General features: G+C 42.0%; 1 non-coding gene across 1 annotated transcript; it reads right to left on the bottom strand.

The window, feature by feature from the left end:
- Nucleotides 1-207: 207 nt before the first annotated feature.
- On the bottom strand, nt 208-315 carry TRNAL-CAA (transfer RNA leucine (anticodon CAA)). The gene is made up of 2 exons: nt 278-315; nt 208-253 (listed from the first exon to the last, which is right to left on the bottom strand). It is a non-coding gene; the product is annotated as a tRNA-Leu (tRNA).
- Between the last annotated feature and the right edge of the window lie 22,381 nt (nt 316-22,696).

Here is a 22,696-nt window from a genome sequence, read left to right as displayed (position 1 = left end):
CTGTCCCTCCATGTGGTTTTCTTCCACGTGTGGGTGCAGTTGGCGATGGGTGAACAGTAGAGATTGGTACCACACCATGGGTTTGGGGGGGGTGCGGGTGGCGGGGAGGAAATGGAGAATTGGTGTTTTGCCAAACTCAGGTGCAGGCATAATGGAAGGATTATTTTTTAAAATTATTTACAAAGTCAGCTTTCAGGAGAAAAGGTGGGTCAGAAGTGAGATTTGAACCCACGCCTCCATTCGGAGACCAGAAACCCCCAGGCAGAGGCAGCAGAGCCTTGAGTCTGGCGCCTTGGACCACTCGGCCATCCTGACACTGTTGGAAGTTTTCTTCACCCTTCTCATCCTCAAGAATTAACCCTTCCACTTGACCTTTCCTGCCTCCTTTATAATGCCCCCCAAATTTGCCACTTTATTTTTTGCAGCAGTAAAACCCTCTTCTGGCTGTTTGCTGCTCCTCTGACTCCATCGCTCCATCCCTGGCTGCACACCCTCTGTTGCCCACTCAGGATAACGCAAGGATTTATTTTTGGGGAAGAGCCAGACCAGCCCAATTTACACTGCAACATGCTGCCATCCTGGCTGCAATTTGGTCAGCGCCTCTAAAATGAAAAATTAGGATAAAGATGAAAAAATAAGATGCATGTTTACATGCTCGTGGTGCTAGTAAAATCCCCAAGTTAATTTAATTTAACACCAACACAGTTTTACTTTCTATTTGTATTCCCTAACCAAATTAACCACTTTTTCCTTATTATTTGCCTCTTGGATGTCTCCCGGTCACTTTGGGACTCCTCATTGGTACCTTGGAGTTGCAGGCTGTTGTGGATCAGGTTAGGAAAGGTGAAAATGGACTGTGTTTTGCATCCTTCATCCCCAGCAGATCTTGTAGAACTGGGTAGCACGGGCCTGTCCTCTCACCATGGGTATCTCTCCTTGTGTGCCTGGGCTCCCCATGGGCATGCACACACACACGCACACACACACAGAGGACATCATAGATGGTAAAGGTTCAGAGAGCAGCTGGCTAAGCTTATGGGGAGGGAAAACAAAGACACTGCAAAATACTGAGGGTTGTTAGATGCTCAGAAATGCCTGACAGGGATGATGGAGCTGAAGGAGCTCAATCAGGCTGGGCTCAACCTCTCCACCCTGACCTCTGTGCCTTTTCCTGTCTCTTGGAGACACACAACCCCACGCCCTGCTGTGACTTTCCACCTTCCTTGTGTTTCTGAGATGGGCGTCCTGCACCTAAGGCTTTGCCTTGTAGCATGCCCACCGTGGGTGCCATCCTCTGGTCCTCACCACCTCTCCTGCATCCTGACCATCCACTGCTGGTATATGGGGACTTCTTGATCCAAAAGGAGTTGCAGGAAGGTGGTAACTCACAGCTACAGTCACAGAGAAGCTTGTACAACCCCACTGGGCAAAAGGTACCTGGTACTGATGTTTTAGGTCAGCCAGAAAGCATTTGCCCACACCAAAGGAGAGACTCTCCATCACCTGTGGCTGCTCTGCCGTGGCCATGCTTTTCCATCCCTCTCAGCAGCAATGGGGATGCTCTGCTGGAGTCTATGTGGGAAGAAGAAGGTGCTGAGCTGTTTCCCTGGGGGGAAAAGCTGGGATAAATCCTGGGCAATCCTGGGCAGTTCCCTTTGCATGGGCATCTGTGCAAGGGAAAAAGCAGCCTCCTTCATTTCTGCAGGGTTTCCCCCTCAGGAAAAGGGGTCAGCTAGCTCTTGCCCGACAGAGCTCAGCCTTGTCAGACCTTTTCCACCTTCCTGGGACAGATCTGCTCCAGGGAAGAGCCAGGAACTGGGAGCAGCTCTGGTCTCCCCATGCCCCCTCGTGGCACAACCCCATGCATGGGGATAGGGCAAGGGCAGGGACTGGTGCTCCCTCTCTCTGCTCCTTGCGCTGGTCCCAGTAAAGGGACTGGTGCTGCACTGGGAGGCAGGGCACCCCGTGTCGGTCTCTCCCTCCCTCCCTGTGCCCATCGCCTGGAGTCTCTGGCTCAGTATTTGGTGCGGACAGAGCCCCGGGGCAGGGGGCTGTTGCGTGCCTCGATGGACCTGGCAATGCAGCGGGGCTCTGCCTGCCCCACACCAGCATGCTCTGCCCCAGCCCCTGCTCGGAGCGCATCCAGGATTCCTGGAGCAACCCCTTCTCCCCTTCGCCTTCAGCACTCACCTGATCCAACCCCTTCCTGTGTCCTCCCATATGCAGCCGAGCTGCAACGCTCCCAGAGCCAACGCAAGGTTGCTTGGTGTCCCCCAGCACCAAGGCTTGGTCCCATGGCCACACTCGGGAACTTCCACCCACTGCCACCAGCTGGGGAGTGATGGAGCAGGGAGACTGCAGAAATCAGCTCCGCTCCCTCCTTCAGCGGAGAGGCAGGGGTTAAATCCCCGGGTGTTGGGGAGGGCAGGATTTAGAGATAATTCCCCACCCTTGCACTCTTTCAAAACCAAATTAAGATTTTTGTTTCCTCTCTGCTCCCCGGTTTTCCCAGCCAAGGAGGGATCAAACCACCACCAAACCCCCTGCACCCACCGTAGAGAAAAGCATCCACGTGGTTTCAAATCTTACGGGCGTTGTTGGAGGCAAAAATCCAGGCTCCTCTCTCATTCCCCTGCTGCATTTCTTTGTCTTGTTTGTAGAGTTGTGTTTTCCTTGGCTTTCATGGTCATCTCCTCCAGCAACAAGGAGGGATAAATTGGTAAGTGGGAATTCCCCCTCCTGCCCACCCCCAAGCACATGACTCCCGAGCCTGGAGCTTTTAGGGGGGCAGAGTAATCTGTTTGTACCAGCCACGTGATGAAAACAAGGTTTGGGCCGCTTTTCCAGGTGCAAGACCTAATTTCTTGCTTGCGCTGCTCCCATCCCTGATGCTGATTGGACAACCAGCCCGGTGTCCCACTTTCCCACCTGGGGGATGCCCTATTGCCCCAGAGAGACCCCCACATGCTTCCCCACCGTTGCAATACTCAAAATATCCCCTCCTGTGTAGAGGGATTTTTAAAGGACCAAGGACGTATGTTACCATTGTCTGGGTTGGACAACCCAGGCCTGTTAGTTAAAGCTGCAGAGCAACTTTAAACTGGTGATTTGAAGAATCAGTCAGCAATATGCAGGCGGGCGGAGGTTATCTTTATTCGGCAGCGCTGGGTGCATGGGGGATCGCTCCACCAAAGTCATGCACACCGAGGGGACTTTTCAGTCCCCCCTTTATACAAGCTACTCGGACCTATTCATTAGTTTTCCAAGAAATTGTTTATATATTCATTACAATTCTGAGAATCCATTTACATATCTTGTGCCTGCGCAATGTCCTTGAGAAGTTGTCTCTACGCAGACTCTATTCCTTAGCGGCCATGTTTAAAGTCTCCGTCTTCGCGACTTTGCATGTACAACAGGAATCTAAGACAAAATGTCCCTTCTAAAGGTAATCAACCCAAGGCTTTAGCAGTCTGTGCATCCGTCGTGTGGCAATAAGGGTCCTTGGACATTTCCCGACTTTCAACTAAACATAGGTGTGTCATCCTTTAGATAAGTGGTACGGCATTCATTATTCACTACTGAGTTTCAGGAGGGTTGGACTAGATGATCTTTAAAGGTCCCTTACCACCCAAACCATTTCATGATTCTATAATAACATTTCTAAAACAGACAAAAAAACAAGTACTGTATTTCTACTAAAGAAATCTTAATATATTCAGTTCAGGCCCAGTGTGTGCCAGTGTCATACTCCTCATAATATTATGAAATATTATGAAACTCAAATGTTTTTTAGGTACCTTAATTGTGGATTTCAGAGCTCAGTTTAAGCTTAAATTTTCTTCTAGTATTAAAGGTGCTGTCTAGAATCTTTCCACCATAGAATTAATTGGTTTTAATATACGCCGTTCCCTCTGACTTTCCTCTGCTGCTGCTTTGCTGGCAGGTGCCAATCTCCTGCAGACACCAGGAGCGCAAGCAGGAGGGAGCAGGGCTGCAGAGAGCCAGTCGCAGGGTTGTATGGGTCACATCAGCTGTGACATGATGTGTCCTCAGGCACCACGGGAGACATTGGGAAGGTGCTGGTCAGAGAAGCTGGCAAGCACGTGGTGTCATTTCTGGAGCACCGGAGATACAAGATTTTTCTGCCTCAAAGTGCAGTTCACATTCCTGCAGCTGGCACTGCACAGTGACAAGGTTCACATTATTTGACTTTATTTTTGTTTCTTTTGTGGTTTTGCTTAGCAATATTAGCACTTATACGATCTCTAGCAGGCTCTGCTATTAACACCGTGCCGGAGGGGCTGGAAATCAGGGCCATAAGCACCGATCAGTCAGCTGAGAGGAGCGTGCTCAAGCCTGTAGGCCACAAACCCTGGGAGGACAAGGAGTGTGAACAGATAACAACCAACAGGGTGAGTCAGGCCGAGAGAAGATGAGGGAATGAGGCATGGATGGGCCAAGGAGAGGTAACACCTTGCTGTTAATAGATGATGTAAACACTTACTTAAAGTGTCCTTTGTTTGTAGTTCACCACCAATCAGGGATGGCCTAGTATGCAATGCTTAGCTTAAAGAACCAATCTGTTTAAAGCGTGCAGCTTCTGAAAACATATATAAACTCGTGATTGTGTGCAACAAACTGACATTTGCTTGCATCAAGCAGCATCCCATCTCTTCATTCACTGCAACACCGCATTAAAATGAGGAGGGAACAGAATTCACATTGCTATGGCTGTCGTGTTTGCTTAGGCACAGGTGTTCTGTGAGATGGCTTAATGAATGTAGATTTTTATGGGGAAACCCTTTTATTCAGACATGTTGGATGATGTTCACAGGGATTTTCTTCAATCAGTCAGACCTTTGCTCATGGCTGCTTTCTCCAGCCAGCTACTCAAAACTCATTCCATACTACTGACGTGCGGAATTAGACTCTATAACTCAAAAGTTATAAAGTAGGTATGTTTATTGCGCGCAGATGCACGGGGGATCGCTCCTCCACAAGCGTGCATACCCGAAGTGACGAACCATCTCACATTTATACAATGAACAAATGAATATTCAATTAACGCCTATACATATTTGTTACCTAAACCCCGCTTCGTATGTTAATTAGCTTATCAGTCCGTTTCCTGGAATGTGGTGGTCTTGCAGGTTTGTAGGTGATTCATGTTCTTGTGACCATCCGATCTTCTTCAGGTGATTGTGACCACCCAATCTTTTCCAGCAAGGAGACTTAGCACTCCCTCCCTCTAGATAGCATTTGAATGTCTCTCATCTTTTCTTATTCTCTTTTAAATAGCCCCTTTGTTAGAGGAAGAAGGGCAGGCGTCTCCCCTTTGTTAGAGGAAGAGGGGCAGGTGTCTCCTCAAAACTGTGGTTGTCACCGCACCCATGACTAGTCACCATACCCACATTCCTTAAGCAGACACATACAATCACAATCCATGTCCATTATCCCCATTTCACATTATTTCTCCATATCAATCCCCCCTTTTCTATTAAATTAAGTAAATTCTTTTACTTAAGCAGCCTTCCCAAATGATATAAAGCATCATACATAAGTGTTACTCTTTTAAACATTCTCCAAACCCACAAATATAACATAATGGTTAGTATTAAGGAAATTCCTAAACTGATCAATAAGATCACAATGGGGTGTACCAGAGTGTTAAGAATTCCTGTTGCAGAGGGTGACCAGCCAAAGAGAGTATCCCACCAATTATGGTTTCCATCCTGTTCTACCTTTTTTTAAAACTTTCTTGATCCCCTCTACATCATGATGGATCATAAGAAGAGTTTCATGTCCCTTTTCTTTGGTTTCTTCCAGTATACGTTGTAAATCTGCATGTTTTAATAGTTCTTTTATACTGCTTATATTTAGTCCTATGGGGGTAGGAATTATTATCTGTGATAGGGTAAAATTGGATTTTAAGAATTGATGAGACACTACTGGGGCTGAGTAACTAAAATCGCATCCTGTGATAGTAGTAAAATTACAGATACAATAATTTGAATACTGTGCAGTCTCTTTTACCTCCCCATCTATGGTTATTGTGTTACACTTAGTTCTCAAACACGCACATCCCTTCCTTGCATATATAATTACTGTTTTCAAGTTTGCATTTGGTCGGGCCTCAAAATGACATATTTTCTGATCTGTATCTAAACAAGTATCCTGAGCCATTATAGTATTGCTTTCACAGAGGAAGCCCTGCTGTTCTCGCATAATACAAGATTCTAAATCTACTGTTTGCCACTTGTCGCCTATCTTTCTGGCCCATGTTCTATGTTCAAAAGGATATAGGAGCACCCCATTATGGTTAATTCCAAGGGCTACAATGGGGTGTATGGTAATTATTACTGCATTATGTATGGTTAATACAAAAGCTGTGATGGTGTGTGTGTTGGGGTCGTAGGTAAAGTTCACCATATTCCACCATGACTGGAGTTTTCTTTCTACCTCCGTAGCATTGTCATAAAATTTGCCACCCACATTGTTCCCATTTGTCCGAGTAAATTTGAGTTTCAGTTCTTTTTTATCTGGGGTTACTTTCCAAGAAGTTGCAGGGGCTTTCTTAATCCGGGTATGGTGAATCCAAGAATTCTGTCCCTCAACCTTGATTGCAGTGTAGGTGGTGAGTAGGACTTGAAAAGGTCCGGTCCACTGTGGTTCCAGGGTTTTATCTGCAAAACACTTAACGTATACATAGTCTCCTGGTTGTATATCGTGAACAGGTCCATCCAGACCCCTACTGCGTGTTCCCATCACATGCTTCTCAATTCTTATTGTTTGTTTAGTGCCACCATATAGGAAGTCATTGTTTCTTCACCAATTTGTGAAGACATCCCCTCCTGTACCCCATAGGGTCGTCCATATAAAATTTCAAATGGGCTAAGCCCCTCTTTTGCTCTTGGTCTAGTTCGAATTCATGTAAGAGCTAATGGCAAAGATTGGGGCCAAGTTAGATTTGTTTCTTGACCTAACTTGACAATCTGTTGTTTGATTAGATGATTCATCTTTTCCACCTGGCCACTCGATTGTGGTTGGTATGGGGTATGTAATTGCCAATCTATTCCTAGATGGTGGCTGATCTGTTGCACTATTCTGGACACAAAATGTGGTCCTCTATCCGAGGACATTACCACTCGGACTCCAAACCTAGGTATTATCTCTTGGAGTAGTATTTTGGTCACTTCCCGGGCTTAAGCAGTTCTGCATGGGAAGGCTTCTGGCCAACCTGAAAAGGTATCCATTAGTACCAATATCGATACCCCCCTTTTCTAGGAAGTTCTGAGAAATCGATCTGCCAATGTTGCCCTAGAACATTCCCTCTGCTAATGTTCCCTAGTTTTATTTTATTTGCTGTATTGGGATTATTGCGTAAACACATTTCACATTGCTGAGTCACCTGTTTTATTACAGTATACAAGTTTCGCCCTTTCAATTTCTGATTTAGACTTTTATATAAAGTATCAGCTCCCCAATGCGTCTTATTAATAATAGGGCTGTGGTCCACATTAAATTGGATGGTACCACTATACAACCATCCCTTAAATAAATCCACTTACTTAATTTTATTTTATAATTCATGTCCTGAATTACCTTTAAGTTTTCTTTAGAATAGTTTGGCTCTTGATCTGTACTTACAGTTTGGATTTTATCATCTGGTATTAAGGATAATTCCTCCTTTCCTACCTCCTCTGTTACTCGTCTGGCCTCATGGTCGGCCAGGCGGTTTCCAATTTCCAAATCAGTGCCTCAGAGTGGGCCATGCCTCACATCAAGGTCTGGCATGGCATTTGTTCCCACCGCTCAACGCCTGCTGGGTTGCAGCCAACAGCGGAGCTCAAGATTCTTCTTGGTGGCAAACACAGAGGCCAACCCAGTCTTGCCCTTGACTATGGTAGGAGGCACCTGACCAACCTTATTCCTTGTACTTCATTGTCAATGCAGTTTCATCTGCACATCCCATAACAAGTCACTGTCATGGCAAAACACACAGATTTACATTAGTAGAACTACTACAGAGTGTATTTTATTTCAGTTTTTCTGCCAATATCCCCACAGCCTTGCTGACCAAGGGATATTGTTTTTATCTGAACTGGGCAAGCCTCCCCCTTATCATTTTACTGTAACAGGTAAAGCATTTTTCACCTTTCCTGGAATTTATTTTCAGATACACCTGGTTAAAAATTTCTTTTATTTCAGGGAGGTCCTCTTTTCCTCTTTTCTGTTGAATTAAAGATAAGCTCAATATTTCAATTACTTGATCATATTTAACTTTTAATTTCATTTCCCCTTCTTTAAACGTCTAGATGTTCTAATAAATCTCATCCCAACAAAGATTTTAGTGAATTTGGCCTTCTTATTTGTTTTTTTAGTTTGTACTTTAAAGGTTTCAGGATGTTTTCCTGGTGGCCAGCAGCTCCCACAACTGTAACAAATTTATTTATTTATTTATTTTTTACTGAAGTTTAACAAGTAAGTTGGTTTTGTATTCACTAAAATTCCACCTCATACCCATTCCCTGCCCTAGAAGGGCTGTTACCAGTCCTGTTGTACTGCAAATGCTGCAGCAATTGGGGTGACATTGTCAGGTCCTTCTGCTCAATTGTCAGCAATAGCAATCCCCTCCTCCTTACCAGCAGAAGGGTTCGGGGCAGGAGATGCTGTTCCTGCTCTGCAGGTTACACAAGCCTGCCTCTGCAGCAGCACTTCTGTTTTAACTCTTTCTTACCCTGAATGCAAATCTGCTACTTGTTGCTTTAAGTCTGTTGTTATTACGTATCATGCCGTTGCAGGCAAACAGAAAACATCCTGCCATGCATTCCAGCATGATTCAGTCGCACCTTCGAGGGGGTACAGGGGTTTGTACAAACTCACCCCAATACTTCAACACTTTCACAGGGTCTTTGATTCTTCACACACACACGCATGCCTCAGGTTTTACATACATCAGTACAAGTTTTTATATCTTACAACGTGTTTCATTCTGGTTGCTCACACGCCTCGGGTTTTACATACATTAGTACAAGTTTTTATATCTTACAACGTGTTTCATTCTGGTTGTTCCACAGAAGGAACCGCAACCTGAGCTTTTTAACACAAAAATTTCAACAAGAACATCTTTCTAGTTTAGGTCTCAGTTTTTTCCTATCCTTTTCTAGAGCCACAATCAAAGATCAGGTGATGTTAATCCCGCACTCTTTTCTAGTGCTAGTACCATAGGATCCCGAGGGGGTACTAAGCCGCAGTCCTTTTGCCACTCAGGTTTGTCCTGGAGGACGAAGAACATGTCTGCATACGATACTTCGTCCCATTTTCCTTCTCTTCTCAGACACAACATTAATTGCAGGAGAGTGTTATAATCTAACGTTCCTCCCTCCTGAGGCCATTTCGCATCGCTCTCCAATTTATACAAAGGCCACCACTGATTACAATATTTAACCAATTTCCTTCTATTTTCGGTACCACCCTGTCCTACAATATCACTCCAATGTTTTAATATACAACCCAAAGGCGATTTTTCACAGGGCTTACTCCTTCCATTTCCCATTTTGCAATTTTAATTACTTTGTTTTTCTCCGGCCGCCTTAGCCACCCAAGGTTGGAAACGCGGATAGAGCTTTTTACTCGTTTTGCACTCAAACGCCTGTCTCAAGCACTCTTGCACTCACACTTAGTCAAAATAATTAAGCTATACACGGAAAATCAAAATGCGCATCTCAATCACACCATTCACACTCTCCGGGCAGCCTGCAGTCACACAAGCAGTATGTTATACGGTACCGTGCACTTATGTACAAACTCTTAGGAACACTAACAGTTCACAAAGTATGTATTTCAATGAACAATTGCCAAAAAACAAACAACAAACAAAAACCAATTTTTCCTGGTCTTAAGCAGAGTGTTAAGTTTTCCGCTATTTGCCACAAATTACCAGAATGTTAATATTTTTCAACATACATTTCATAACTCCGAGTTTTGAACATATAACAAGACAACACATAGAACAAACAAGACACAGAGCGCTATTTCAGTTGTTACATTCCAGGAATTCCCCAATTCTTAAGACAACCTAAAGGAAGTTTTTAGCTTCCTCTTTTTCCTACGCAAAAGTTTCCCTTCTACTTTTGCTGTGAGGTCCCTCTTGTTCCTGTGAGATTCCGCCTTATTCCGTCCCGCCCCCCGCTTTCCGTCACGAGGCCTCCGGGCTTTTAGGAAAGGCAGTAACCTCGGGTTTGCTCGATCTGCCCTCAAGATCGCTAGCGGCCACCCCTTGGTCAGCAAACCCCCTCCCAAGGTACCTTTCCTCCTGGGGACTACGCTGCGCGCCAGACGTCTCCGTGCGTCTCACCAGCCGCCCCGTTACTAAACATACCGTTTTATCCGTGGATCCAGGGGTTTCTTTTCTGCTCCCGGGTGAACAGCTGAGAAGAGGAGGCTCCTCCGAGGAAATCTCCCGGGGCGCGCCTAGGAGCGTCCGCTCCGCAGCTGGTCCCTCAGCCGAGCAGAAATTCTCCTGGCTGGCTCGCCAAACTGACGTGCGGAATTAGACTCTATAACTCGAAAGTTATAAAGTAGGTATGTTTATTGCGCGCAGATGCACGGGGGATCGCTCCTCCACAAGCGTGCATACCCGAAGTGACAACCATCTCACATTTATACAATGAACAAATGAATATTCAATTAACGCCTATACATATTTGTTACCTAAACCCCGCTTCGTATGTTAATTAGCTTATCAGTCCGTTTCCTGGAATGTGGTGGTCTTGCAGGTTTGTAGGTGATTCATGTTCTTGTGACCATCCGATCTTCTTCAGGTGATTGTGACCACCCAATCTTTTCCAGCAAGGAGACTTAGCACTCCCTCCCTCTAGATAGCATTTGAATGTCTCTCATCTTTTCTTATTCTCTTTTAAATAGCCCCTTTGTTAGAGGAAGAAGGGCAGGCGTCTCCCCTTTGTTAGAGGAAGAGGGGCAGGTGTCTCCTCAAAACTGTGGTTGTCACCGCACCCATGACTAGTCACCATACCCACGTTCCTTAAGCAGACACATACAATCACAATCCATGTCCATTATCCCCATTTCACATTATTTCTCCATATCACTACTTCCCCTGCCAATAATTCACTTCACCTTCAGGATACTGGTATGATCCCTTATTTTAGAAAAAATAATTAAAATAAAAAAACCCACAGATTATTGCACAGTTCTGATTTTGCTAGCTCTCCAGCTGTGGGCAGAAATGAGTCAGGCAGAATTTATTGCTAACAGAGTCTATCTTCAGTTAGAAAAGCTATTTTTAGCTAACGGTGGTTTGCTGGTACTTATGTGTAATATGGGACGGGCAGTATCCTGACATGCCTCAAGCTATTAATTCTCTTTACCAACCACTACAGGTTGTTACACTCAGCTGGGCAATGCAACTGCGTTTAGGCCTGTGCTCTAAACTAGATTTCAGTTTGGCAAAAAACCACACTTTAAATCTTTTAAGACAGAAGATCTCTTTTTTTTCTTTCATCTCTGCCTTTCAGAACTCCATGATCAGTGCAAGTACTCTGAATTTTGAAAATGCTGACTATAATTTATTGACATGCGGAATTAGACTCTATAACTCGAAAGTTATAAAGTAGGTATGTTTATTGCGCGCAGATGCACGGGGGATCTCTCCTCCACAAGCGTGCATACCCGAAGTGACGAACCATCTCACATTTATACAATGAAACAAATGAATATTCAATTAACACCTATACATATTCCTTACCTAAACCCCGCTTCGTATGTTAATTAGCTTATCAGTCCTTTGCCTGGAATGTGGTGGTCTTGCAGGTTTGTAGGTGATTCATGTTCTTGTGACCATCCGATCTTCTCCAGCAAGGAGACTTAGCACTCCCTCCCTCTAGATAGCATTGGAATATCTCTCATCCTTTTCTCATTCTTTTTTAAATAGCCCCTTTGTTAGAGGAAGAAGGGCAGGCGTCTCCCCTTTGTTCGTCTCCTCCAAACTGTAGTCTCCTCAAGGCTGTGTGCCTATGTGACCAGACACCGCACCCATGACTAGTCACCATACCCACATTCCTTGAGCAGACATATACAATCACAATCGATGTCCATTGTCCCCATTTCACACTATTTCTCCATATCATTATTTGCTACTAATTAATAGTACGCAAAGGAAATTGAAGGTGTTGTTTGCTTTACTAAAGCATAAACTTTTTGATAGTCACCATGTTCGTGGGGAGGTTTGCTTTGGAGCAAACCGTTCAAATACAAGACGTTTGCATACTCTGACTGAACTTTGAAGATGACACTCAAATGTCATGTTTCTCTGAGTCTTGTCACAGTGTTCATCCCTTCAGAGACTTATCTTTTGCTAGCTATTTACGTAGAAAGGAGTGTTAGAAGCTGCATGTTAAGTCTTTTTGTTGGGGATTTTCTGACATTGGTGTGTCCTTGTTCCACAGAGCATGTCTTCACTGAATGGAATTAATGAGTTTTATCACAGGCTATGCACTGCAAACATCTAAGGACGATTGCCTGTAAAGCCAGTTATTAGGATTTTGCTTCTCTCTTTGTGTTTGGTTAATCTGGAATAGGTTGAATGATCATAATGTTGTTTGTAGCGCTAGGTATGAAACACCACTGGTGTCCCACATGTATCACACTGCCTACATGACAAGCTTTTGTGTACCACACAGTGTGTTTAGAACCAGGGCTCTTGTGTTGCTCCCTGCTAAACCCACCGTGCTTTGTGTGGCCCAGGGACTTGCCTCGGAGGAATGTGGCCCTCGTTGAGTGTTGAGATTTTAGTGATTTACTGAATTGTTTCACGAAGTCTAGAAAAACAGCATTAACTTGTTCCTTCCTAAGATCTTAGTACTCAAAAGAAAATTTGCCGGGTTTTTCTCAGTTTTGTTTTAGAAGACAACCTTTCAAATAGAGTTAGTTATATCTGTGATTTGCATATGGACTTTGGGAAGGGAAGTAGTAGGAGTAAAAGATCTCAACCTGGAAACTGACAGTCTTAATTGCTTTTACTAACATAAGAGCTGCTGGACTAGTGCAAGAGCTGAGTAGTAGCAGGAAAAGTGGGGGAAATAGTGTTTTCTATAACTTAAAATTTAGGACACCTGGGAGTGGTAAGGCATGAAAACTGAATACAAGCAGAGAAAACATACATTAATTTTTGATTCTGGTGTGTAGGAAGTATGGTTTATTTATGTCTCCCTCTCTCTTACTTTCAAAGAGTCTCTTATACGGTACCTCTTTAGTTTTTCACTAGAAATATACCATAGAGGAAGACATTAGACTGCTTTGGAGAATTCTAATTACAGATGGGTTTTGAGGATGACTTTATATGAACTGTATTTATATGAAATTATGGTGTGCTTTTGTGGTTTTGGAGTTCTGTTTTTTTTAACAGACCTAGACTGATTGATATAAAATTATGCTGCCTATTATTTCAATTTTCCTAAGCGTATATATTCAGAAACTAAAGTAACACAATAGAACATGATACTTGCACCAGGATATTGCAATGAAAGTTGCAGTGGGGGCCAAGGAGAGGGGTTGTCATCTCTAATTTTACTTCTCTCCCACTGATGACCTTGTGACTTTCAGAGGATACCGTTTGTTTTAATACACTGACAGTGGCATAAAAGCTGATGGAAAAGCAGTCGATTTTCTTAAGAAAGTAAAGGAGCTAAGGGGAAAAGAAACTTTGTATTAGCTTAAGTGTTCTTGCAAATCAAAGCTGTTTTGGGGTTGGGGGCGAGGGATACTTAATCTTGCAGACTTCACAGAAATGTACGCCCTGTTCGGTAGACTTGGGTAGAAGAATGGTATGGGTTTTAGGACATTTTGCCTTGTCCCCTGAGATTGCAAGGTTGTTTTATCATGGGAGCAAACATCTTGAAAAATTACAGACTGGTAGAGTTTTTTTTAAAACAATGTTTTCATTTAAACAAACGTTCGGTAAAAATGTTTTACTTTGATATCTGCACCTCTCATGGAGTGAAGTTGATACGGTATTTGTGCAGAGCTGCAAAAAAGGGATTTTTCATACCCCAAAATCATGCAGTTGCAGTGATGTGTTGTACCCACCTGTATCCCACCCTCCCACTATCCAAGTTTTAGGTCACCTTTTTGTCTGACATCTGTACAACATAGTTGATGGGGTTTTTTTCCTTAAAACTTGCATGGAAGTTTCCATGTTTTCAACCTGTAGCACAATATTTTTCAAATTGTGTATTTCTGCCTGCTCTGTCAAGTTGTTGATTTCCATGACTTTAGTCAATGTTTCTGAGTGCACACTGGAGCTGAGGGCTCACTTCTGAAATAGATCTCACATGGGTTATAAAATGGTATTGTTATAAAGGTGATGGGCTGTAGAGGAATGAAGCTGGGTTAATTAGCATTGATAATATACAACTGTGGGCTGGCTTCAGGGGCGGTGGGTTGGCCGATGTAGCTAAAGTGCAGGTGTGGCTGTTTCTGTGAAGTGATTGAGAGCCAAGGAAGAAAGAGCAGCCAAGGGAGAGAGGAAAAAAGCAAGAGGAGAGCGAACACACGCCCTGGATGAGGAGAGACGAGGAGAAGGCAGCAGAGGGACTGGCACGGAGAGTGTGTTGGTATGAAATGGTAAAAGACATTGTTGCAGCTTGATAGTTTGGAGAGCGCTGCGACAATGGGCATGATAATGACCAATTATACAATAGATCTTCGTTGCTTAGGTTTAACCTTAAACAGAATAAAATTTTCATTTCTGTATTTGACTGATAGGCTATTGGTCCTTGTGCAGTTACAACTATCGAGGCAAACGCAATATGAAAAATTACCCACTTGTGGGGGATTGAGTGAGTAGAAATTCCTGGAAAAGATGCAATTCAAAAGAAAACTAAAGCATATTTACCATAAAATGATGGAGGCTGATGAAATAGGTAAGATATGTTTTTGTGTAGGACTGTCGACAACACCGAGACAGACATGAGAGAATAGAGGGAATAATGTTTGTAAAGCACAAGGTGATTGGATTGCCTGCACAGTACAGAAAAGCATTACTTTTCTTGGCACTGTCACAGCGTGTGCAGTTCCATGTGCTGTTTGTATTGACTTTGACTTCTGGGCTTCACATATTTTCTGTCTAGGTGTTTTTCTTGTGTCATTTTGAATTCTCTGTCATGACAGATCGTAATCTATCCCATGTAAGTTACAGTTGGGACTGGGTGACTTTACTTAGCAGCTTCCTAATGGTTTGTTGATAGCTTATAGTGTTTTTTCAGTAACTTCTTTCTGGGTTTTTACTTTTGGGTTGCAGTTGCAACCTAGTATGCTACGCTCATCTCAGCCTTGGGAAACAGTAAGATTGGTCCTCAGCCTTAGATCATTCACAAACTTTTCACCTTTTTTTTATTCTCTTACATAAAACCTGTCTTTCCTTTGCTCATTTTTACGTTAAGTGCAAACCTCAGAATTTGGTTTCACAGTCTCTTTTGCCTGGCTTAAGCGTTATTGTGAACCAGTAGCCATGGGTTTCTTGGAGTCACACAAAGGTTACAGATACAGTGAGCAGTAATGTTTGCTGTTCTTCAGCGGCCCTGACATGTGGAAGCTTTGTTGTGTGTCAGGACCACTAACCGCTCCATTGCTTCTTTCAGGCAGACCTTTACTTGTTTTGCTCTTGGTATGATGGCTCATCAATGGGTTCTAATTAGCTGGCGTCTTGAACGTCATTCTGGATGACCCTTAACAAATCCTTCTAAAGGTGTGATTCCTCATAAGCAATGCTGCCGATGCCCAGGTTTCCTTTCAAATATTCTGTTACTTTTTCTGAAAATAATTTCTGAATGCATACGTGTGCAAATCGGCTCTCCCATGTGTGCCTAGTGATTTCAATGCATTGAAGATATACCAAGCCTCTTGAAACCTTTCTGTACAGGAGATCTCCATGAGAAATGTGGTGGAACCACTTGCTTCCTGACCAGAAACATCTGATGAATGAAATAAAGGGCATCTGCTCCCGTGTTTAGATACAACAGAGTCAAGGCAGATTTAAAAGTTTTGTTTAGGTGTGACATTCCCATCGTTATCTGAGAGGGATATAATTAATAACTTTAAAAAATGTTGATTTGAAATAAGTATCAGAAATCCCCAGGCAGGTATAACAGAATGTACTTCTGTTGTGTCCATGCTATTATTTCATTTTGGGGACCACCGATGTCAGGAGAGTGACTACTTCTTTGTTTCTTGCTGCCTTCCTTTCTTTGTCTAACAGCTTACTCAAATAAATATTCTCTTGGTAGCTCCCCCTGCTGCAGTTTGGAAAAGCGGAACAGCACAATACAGTAGAAGAGGAAGAAAGGAATGCGTTCAGTTTGATGGTAGAATTGAAAAATAATGGAAGGAAAAAGATAGTTTCAGGATTAGCCAGAACAGTTCCATGCTTACACCTGAACCGAGATGTGTAGTGTCAACTCATTCTTTAAAATACTTTTAACTACTCAATGTAACTATTTTTTCCTTTCAATTTCTTTTTCAAATTTTTCAAAAAAGTTCTGTTATGAATGAAAGACATGATTTTAAAAGAATATCCTAATGTAAAATATTATGGTGTCTCAAACCTTCTTTTGTAGACTACAACAATCAGTATTTGAAATGTTCCCTTTTTACTTCAATTCAAAAATATTTTTTTTAAATATTTATAAATTGAATTCAGATTAACTTTAGAGCAGCTTTTCTGATTTACGCTTTCAGTCCAAGAACAGCTGATGTTGTTTTCCTTAATCCAAAACCAAGAGTGTTGTGGAACAGAATGTACAAGTGAACATTTTTGGGTGGAAAAGTGGGAACGAGACATACATCTTGCCTTTGATAATGTGACAGTTGACTCAGACGTCTGAAGGAAACTTCCTTTCAGCCCCTCTGCAAGTGGTAGAGTGATCAGGGAGGTCTGGAAGTCTGACTTTCTCTCTGGAAGCTTCTTCTTTGAGATCATCTTTGCAGAACTAGCAACACAAAGTAAATAGAGACCGTATTCCTTACATTTTTAAGGGTGTCATTTTGATCAGGATGGTTATGCAAGGTTACTGTTTACATATATGGCCTTTTCAGTCCCTGGATTCAGGGAAGAAAGAGACACTAGTAAACAATTAATGAATCAACCTTAATTAATTAAAGTCAGCAGTCCCTAATGCTGAGAATAGAACTCTTTAAAGTTTAGTAATAAATAAATTTATATAAATACATATGAAGTAAGACTAATTTTATTTTTATATTCTGCTTGAGTGGCCATCAGTAGAACACGTTCCCATTAAGAAGGCTCATCAGAAATTACATTAATGAGACAGCTGAAGCTGAGCTGAATGAATGACCCAAGTAGGAGTTACATAAACAAGGAGAAGTAATTCCATAACTATCGGCAACCGTCTAGCATACAGGGTGATAATGACAACCAAAAAAGGAGGGTGGTGAGCAAATCCATTGTTTCAGCTGTGGAGAGGATTAAAGAAATTTTCAAATTTTCACTTCAGAATTTCTTTAGAACTCAAACTGAACACAGAGGAATTGCATCGATTTATGGAAATGAGGAAACCACTGGGAGGTATAATTGCAGGACTATGTAGCACACTGGCTTCTGACATTTCAGGTTGTCGTGCTGTCAGCCAGGCTGTGCCTGCCATGGGTTAACAAACTTCTGAATGCTGCCAACTTAGTACCAACAATTATTATGAAACAAATATTTACTTAGAGTTGGTATTTACAGTTGTTGCAGCTTGTGCTCGGCAGGCTTACTGAGTGATTTCTTTTACACACACACACACACACCCAATGGTGTACAGTACTATTTTTGTAATAATAAAACAGGAGTTTTAACCTATTTAACTTCTGCAATTAGCTTATGTCCAAAAGTTGTCCTGTTCTTTCTTACTTTCTCCCACCGTTTCTTTTTTCTCTCTCATCACTGCTCAGGACTAGCTTTGTTCCCGCTGACTCCAAATGTACACCTTGATGTCAGAGAAGTGTCTTGTAAAAAGCCAGTATTTTTGCTCTTCATTTCCCCCTCTTCTAGATACTGACATCAACATGAGATAAGCAGCATGTGCTGTTCTGATGCTGAGTTTAGAATTCACTGAATGCATTTGCTGTCAGGGCTCCTCCCAGACCCCTATGCCAATGATACAGGGTAAGTGTAGCCAGATTTGTGTTTGTTATTCTTGGAAGAATGCAACGTGGTGGAAGGAAAAGTGGGTAAACAATAGTTTTCCAGAATACTCTTGTAGTATCCAAGCACTAGACAAGTATAGTCACTGAAGCACAATGATTATTTTAATACCTTTATTTCTTTATTCCCTCATCAATACTTCTGAGATGATGTTTATTTCACTTGTTGTGGTAATTAATTTTGTGATTAAATTAGTAGTAATATAACATAATCTGGGCTGCATATTTCTTTGCAACTTATGATCGGTTTACTTTAGAGCTTTCCTATGACATTGCTGAACTGTGTCAGGTCTTAAGAATAAAAAAGCCAAGGATTCAGAATTTTTAAACATAACTTTTGTTGTCTTCAACTGGTTCTGTGTATCCTCATGCCAAAGGTTTGAAAATTGATTTTATAGACTTTACAATAGGTCATGCATTCAGTCCACAGCACGGCCAGAAATATAATCAAAATGATTTTATGTGTTCTTACTTTTTTTTTTTTTCTATAAAGCATTTTTTCTTTGCATAAATTTACATAAGGTGTATGTTCTACTTCAAAAAGACTGAGTTTAGGAACAGATTAGGAATCTATGTGTCCATATAGAGGTAGACAAGTTTTCAATCACCACTAAATATTTTATTGCCTTTTTTTAAAGCACTAGATTTTCAAAAGTCCTGCTGAAACTAATGGAATGAAATGCTCTGGCACCTGGAAGAAAGCTATTAATAGCTTTCCCATTTCCTTCCCCCCCCCCCCTTCCCCCTCCTCTGTGATTTCTATCATTTGCATTATTATTCGATAGCTCCAAAACTTGAATGCATGCATGACAAAGACGACAGTGCCACTTCTTGAATGTTAAGGGCTGTGCGAGTGTGTGTGATATGAGGGTTTCTACTGTAATAACTTGGAATGGATGTGTTAAGTTGAAACTTTACTTTTAATTCTTTAAGAGGAGTCACTTGTCTTTACTGGTTGGAAGGTTGGTTAGCTAAGAAAGCCTCTCAGTTGGCTCTGGGGAGACTGAACTTTTTCTAGGGCTGAAGCTAGAAGCAAAAGTATACTATATGAACATGAGAGAAAATACATACTGAAATGATGGTGCTGAGCCAGAATAGTTAAGTGCTTCCCAACAATTCCACAAGCACTGATAAGCGCTAAAAAAAAAGTCACAATTTCTGTGGCTTTGTAATGCACTGTTAATGATAAAGGAACATACAATTTTGAATATTATGTTCTTGACCCCTTCATCATTGTGGTGATCGTGAGATGAACTTTCACAGGACAATTTTTGGACCTGCTATCAGAGCTGGGAAGGCAGTGTGGGACATGTAGTGGAGGCCGCAGTCGAACAGGCTGGTCTCATTGACTGAATTGCTGCTTTCACTCCAGGAAAGGTGAGGACAATCCCTTAGGATTGCAAGAGCTGAGCAGGATTACTATGGATCTAAGCCGTGTTGTAAACAGGGTGACATATTTGTCTTTCCTGTTCATGATGTGCTCTTTACCTTTCAACTACAGTCTTGTGATTTTTACGTTGCTCTTGCACTACCCTTCAAGAGTTTCACAAATAAATTGCAAATGAGAAAATGTTCACAAACAGTAATGCTCCTGTTCTCGATTAATACATGAAACTGCTCTAGGAAAAAACTACCACTCGGCACAAGTAACAGCCCATTTTGGAATTTTGCCCATTTTGGCAGGAAAACAAAGACATTTTAATATTTTGAGATGGGAAGGACACTGAAGCGCAATTTAAATGTGATGTGTGCTCTCTAGCATGTAAATCGTGGGAAGATGAGCAAAACATCTGCTGTGGAAAGGAGACAGAAAATGCAGATTTCAGACTTATGTTAAATGTTATTGATATTTCATAAACTGATGAAATCCCACTTACAAATGGATTTTTAGCTACTTCCTTTTTAAATAGTGTGATCCAGGAACACCTGTAAGGGCAGGGTACCTGTCTGATTTGCTTTCCGACTTGATTATGTAGCACAGGAGTGTTTAAAAGATGGATAACTTGCAAATTATGCTTTAAGTTGAGGTATATATTTTTTTCTACCTATAAGGGTAACTTGGCAGAAAAGTTCTTTGGCTCTGGATCAGAGCTTAGTTTTCCAAACTCATCATGAAATTTATGTGTCCTTAAGAATAAAGGAAATGCCAGAGTGAAAGGACTATAGCGGGCTTTTGGCTGCTTGACCGTTAGGGTAAAAAGCTGAAGCTACATTTGATATGCTAGGTTAGTGTATTTAGAAAGGCCAGTAAGCAGGAAGAAAGTGCCATCTCTTACAGCTCAGTACTTGCTTGAGAAAAGTGTCTATGTAACTTGCACAGGGTTTAAAAAGAAATAAAATTAAAACTGGACATCTTGATTATGTAGACCCCAATCTGTTGTTATAATAGAGACAAAATAATGGTATACAATTATTTTTATCAGGTACAGGAAATAGTTTAATAACAATAATATCTTGAGAATATTAAACTCAAATATACTATTTCATGAAATATCTGATCTGTCTTCCGTATATCTTTAAAGGAGCCAATTACACAGCTGGAAATTATCTTTTAGAAATGAAGGATTTGAGAATTCAGTGAACTGATTTCTCTGCAGGACTACAGGAATAGTGAGGCTTAAACTCTGATTCACATCTAATGAAAGAATGTAATAATTTTATATCATAACTTTAAATTTATTTTTCTCTTTTGGATATGTATCTTGCACAGACTCAGAGTTATCGAATGCAATCACCTCAAAAATAACAGATCTTCATTCTGAGACTATTATTTTATTAGAATCATTTTTGCCAACAAATTCAGGAGTCTGTCATGAATCATGACCTTCACATTAGAGTGTGAAATCACAAAGTCAGTTTGTTCTTATTATCACGATTTTATAGTACAAATGTATATGCTGTTGACGGAGTGCAGAGAAAGCACAGGCTGCTGTTGGTCTGTCCATTAGGTGTGGTACAAGCAGACAGCAGCCTGCTATCAATGCATTTTCTTTGTGCAAAACAAATTAGATGTCAGAGTGGCTATTTAAAAGGAAATGTTAAGCTTGCTAATGAAGTGATCTAGGGAATGTTTCTGAGGAGTTCTCTCCAAAAGGGGGAAGGACAGTATGGAAAGATTGATCAATAGGCACAGCTGGAAATGTGATGAAACTGGTCAACTGTAGTAGGGAGACAACCTCTTTATAGGACATGAAACGGGAGGCTGTTAGAGGAAAGACAGTGAAGGCTATTAAGCATGTGGTAGCATGTGCTACTGGTTACGTGATGGATAGCTGCCCTTGTATCTGTGTAGCCGTCATGGTTTCACATCTGCTTCTAGCTTTGGAGATAGGTCTGGTAATAGGAAAGACTGGGAGCAGAGACAGGGTAATGGTTAGGAAAGAAAATTAATCCGATACGCTGCCCTAGTTGTGTTGAGCTTCATGTGTGCGTCATACTTTCACACATTGAACAGACGGGCCAAGACATTTTGGAGAGAAATCCAGTTTGAAATAGAGAGGTAGACAATGATTGCTTCTGACAGATACAGCATCCACAAAAATCTTAGCGAATACGGGAGAGGGTAGTGACAGCTTGTTGAAGCAATGAATAGAAGAATATGAAAGGAGAGCAGGGATTCAGAATCAAAAGAGCTAAAAGAATAGAAGGATACAGACTTTGGGGCAAAAAAGTTTTAAGTGGCTGCCAGACTAAGCAGGATCAGAGTGGAAGCTTCATTCTAAGCTTTGAGCAGGAAAAGATTGTTTAAAAGCATAGCTGGAAAATGCCCTTTATCTATGCCACACGCACGTTTTGTGCTGATCTGGAAGGAACTGCTGGCCTGGGACAGTGTTAAATAGAGTCCTTGGTCTCACTGCTGAAATCACCGGTGGGGAATGTGTTTGTATGTTATGAACTGGTCTAAAGCCCCTCATTCATTTCTTAGAAGTGATTTGAAGAATCGGTCAGCAATATGCAGGCGGGCAGAGGTTATCCTTATTCGCCAGCGCTGGGTGCATGGGGGATCGCTCCACCAAAGTCATGCACACCGAGGGGGCTTTTCAGTCCCCCCTTTATACAAGCTACTCAGACCTACTCATTAGTTTTCCAAGAAATTGTTTATATATTCATTACAATTCTGAGAATCCATTTACATATCTCGTGCCTGCGCAATGTCCTTGAGGAGCTGTCTCTACGCAGACTCTATTCCTTAGCGGTCATGTTTAAAGTCTCCATCTTCGCCACATCGCATGTACAACAGGAATCTAAGACAAAATGTCCCTTCTAAAGATAACCAACCCAAGGACTTAGCAGTCTGTGCATCCATCGTGTGGCAATAAGGGTCCTTGGACATTTCCCGACTTTTAACTAAACGTAGGTGTGTCATCCTTTAGATAAGTGGTACGGCATTCATTATTGAGAAGTCATCAGATAGTTTTTACTAATTGCAGTGTCTTTACTAACTATGATAAATCTTGAATAGGTCCTGCTAGAA

This window comes from Falco biarmicus, chromosome 3, assembly GCF_023638135.1.
Source record: "Falco biarmicus isolate bFalBia1 chromosome 3, bFalBia1.pri, whole genome shotgun sequence".
NCBI lineage: Eukaryota > Metazoa > Chordata > Aves > Falconiformes > Falconidae > Falco > Falco biarmicus.
Note: the sequence above shows the minus strand (reverse complement) of the source record. Positions and strands in the feature narration are given on the sequence as shown.